At 38.2% G+C, this 2957-nt stretch overlaps 1 protein-coding gene and 1 pseudogene across 1 annotated transcript in view; one reads left to right on the top strand and one right to left on the bottom strand.

Moving 5' to 3' along the window:
• Positions 1-138, top strand: part of LOC102875054 — a 2406-nt pseudogene extending 2268 nt beyond the window's left edge.
• Positions 1-2957, bottom strand: part of WWC2 (WW and C2 domain containing 2) — a 295272-nt gene that overhangs the window by 234288 nt on the left and 58027 nt on the right. The window lies entirely within an intron of this gene.

Below are 2957 nucleotides of genomic sequence, written 5' to 3'. Positions count from 1 at the left end.
AACAACAACAACAACCAGTTCTTTATTGGTGAAAACATGAATCCAGATGGCATGGTTGCTCTGCTGTACTACCATGAGGATGGTGTGACTCCATACATGCTTTTCTTTAGGGATGGTTTAGAAATTGAGAAATCTTAACAAATTTGGCACTTCTTTGGATCTATCCCATCATCTTATCTGGCTACTGCTTTTTATCACTGCACCAGGATTTAGACAAATGGGACTGTTATCATCTTGAGCTCTTCATTTAATTCTGACCTTGATTTCTTTTGAGCAGAGGCATTTTTTTAAAGGAAATAAATGTCCTGAGTTGTCTAAAAAGAAAATGCATTTAAACTTTAAAAAAACAACCCGCAAGTACTGCAACTGAATCTGCTTGATTTTTTTTTTCTTCAGTTCTTTCAGCTTGAGAAATGTCAAGCATGCTCCTCCCTCTACTGTGTAACTTCAGCTTCTTGCACATTTTGTTACAATACTTTTATCTTCTCAAGCAGCCCTTGGAAATCCCCACTCCCTTACCTCAGCATTCCTTCCCCTTGTTTTGGCTTCTTTTTATTCCAATGTAAGTTTCAGTGTCTCTTCTGATATTCATTTTGGTCTTTCTTCCTTGTCTTTGTAATGACTTTCTGCTTTTTTCACGGATAAAGTACTTGATATCATTCCAAAACTCAATCTTTGGTCATGAGTATTCATTGCCACAAATCTATTCTAAGGATGGTTTAAAAATAAACATTGTTATTGCTGTTATGTGCTGTCCAGTCACCTGTGACTCACAGCGACTCTATGTACAAAAGTCTCAAATCCTGCCTTACCTCATTGTCTCAGATACACCTAATTCTATTATTCCAGTCACTGAATCAACCCATCTATCCAGAGTCTTCCTCTCCTCAGCTGTCCCTTCACGCTTCTGGCATTATGACCTTCTCTAAGGATTGGTCCTGCCATGCCCAAAGTACATGAGACAGAACTTCAAAATCCTTGCCTCCAAGAAGAAACACGGTTTCACCCTTTCCAGTACAGACTTGTTTGTTCTCTGGCAGTCCACAGTATGGTCAACACTTTTCTCCACCACCACAACTCAAAGGCATCAATTGTTCTATCATCCTTAGTCACTGTCCAGATTTCTGAGGCATAGAAACTAAGCGCAAAGTATGGCCTAGGATCAGGTGCATTTTGGTCTCCAGATTGACAATGCTGTTCTTCAATATTCTAGAGAAGTCTCTGACAGCATACAAAAGACAATGCAATTCGTCTTTTGATTTCCTGGCTTCTGGTGTCAACAGTGTTTACTGGGGAACCATGCAAGCTGTACTTATTAACAAACAATCTCTTCTTTATCTATCAAGATGCTATCTTGATCTATCAATTGGTCCAGTGGTGTGAATATTTTTTTTTCTTGATGTTGAGCTTCATTCAATCCATAATGAAGACTACAGTCCTCGACTTTCTATAGGCAACACTTCAGGTTCTCCTCAGTTTCAGCAAGGAAGGCTGCGTCATCTTCATAACAGAGAATGTTGATGAGTCTTCCTCCAATCCTAATGCTACATTCCTCCTCATAAAGTCTAGCCTCCTGAATAATCTGTTCCGCATATAGATTTAAAAGGTATAGAAATTAGGATGCATCCCTGACACACACTTTCGTGATCCTGAACCATACAGTGTTTCCTTGCTCTGTTTTAATGACTGCTTCCTGGTCCAAGTAATCCTTAAAAATAAATTCTATTTAGAACAATTATTTTTATTTTATTTTTTTAATAATTTTAATGAACATTTACAGAGAATTTGGATTTCCATTCATTCATTGCTGCACTTCTCTACCCGCCCAGCCCTCTCCCCCTGCCCCCTAGTCCGCTCCTCTTATTTAGAGCAATTTTAAATGTACAAATTAAAAAGACAGTACAGAACATTCTTATACACTTTGCATCAACTTCCGCTACTGTTACTTTTTAATTGTGTTTGTTGTTAAGCATCCTTGAGTTGCCTGCAATTCATAGCGACCCCATGTACAACAGCCCTAAACCCTGCTCTATCCAGTACCAATCCTATCATCTCTAACACACCTACCCCCATTTAGGTTTGTTATAATAAAAGAATTAATATTGATATATAACGATTAAGTAAATCCTATAGTTTGTTTTTTACAAAAGAAGTTTGTTTTTTACAAATAAAAGTTCATTCATTTTCCAAGACCATAAGGTTTTTATTATTGTGGGAAGTACCAAAGTCAACTCTGAGTCACACTGATCCTATGAAAATGAGATTGAAATCTTACCCTATCCTGAGCCATCTTCAAAACATCCCCCATGATCACGCCTATTGTTGCAACCCATCTCATTGAGGGTCTTACTCTCTTCCAATGACCCCCTATTTTCCCGAACATGACTTAATTAAAAAATTAAGAAATTTTTTCTTTTGTAACATTGCCATGTGCCCTCAAGTTGATTGATTCACAGTAACTATACAGAAAAGAAGAGAACTGCCCATAGAATTTCCTAGGAGCCCTGGAGACCGATAGATTAGACTGTTAATCATAAGATAGGTAGCTCAACTCCTCCAGCTGTAATGCCAAAAAAAATGGGCATCAAAATCAGCTTCAGAAACCCATGGGAGGGCCACACTCAGTTGGAATCAACAGGAGAGTAGTGCACTTGCTTTTCTATGAGCAAATCACCAGACCTTTTCTCCTGCAGAGCTGCTGATGGCTTCTCACTGCCAGCCTTCAGTTAGCAGCCAAGCACTTAACCATTAAGTCTCTAGGGCTGCTTCTTTTGTAATATAAGCATTTAACACTATAAAATTCCTCTAAGCATTGTTTTAACAATGTTCAATAAATGTTTATATTTATCCTTCTGTAATGCAGGGTGATGTTAGATGGATCTTGGCTGAAAGCAGAGAATACCAGAAGAATGTCTATCTGTGTTTCATTGATTATGCAAAGGCATTTGACTGTGTGG

This window comes from Elephantulus edwardii, unplaced genomic scaffold (genome assembly GCF_000299155.1).
Source record: "Elephantulus edwardii isolate Elephantulus edwardi_28Jun2011 unplaced genomic scaffold, EleEdw1.0 scaffold00018, whole genome shotgun sequence".
Lineage (NCBI taxonomy): Eukaryota > Metazoa > Chordata > Mammalia > Macroscelidea > Macroscelididae > Elephantulus > Elephantulus edwardii.
Note: the sequence above shows the minus strand (reverse complement) of the source record. Positions and strands in the feature narration are given on the sequence as shown.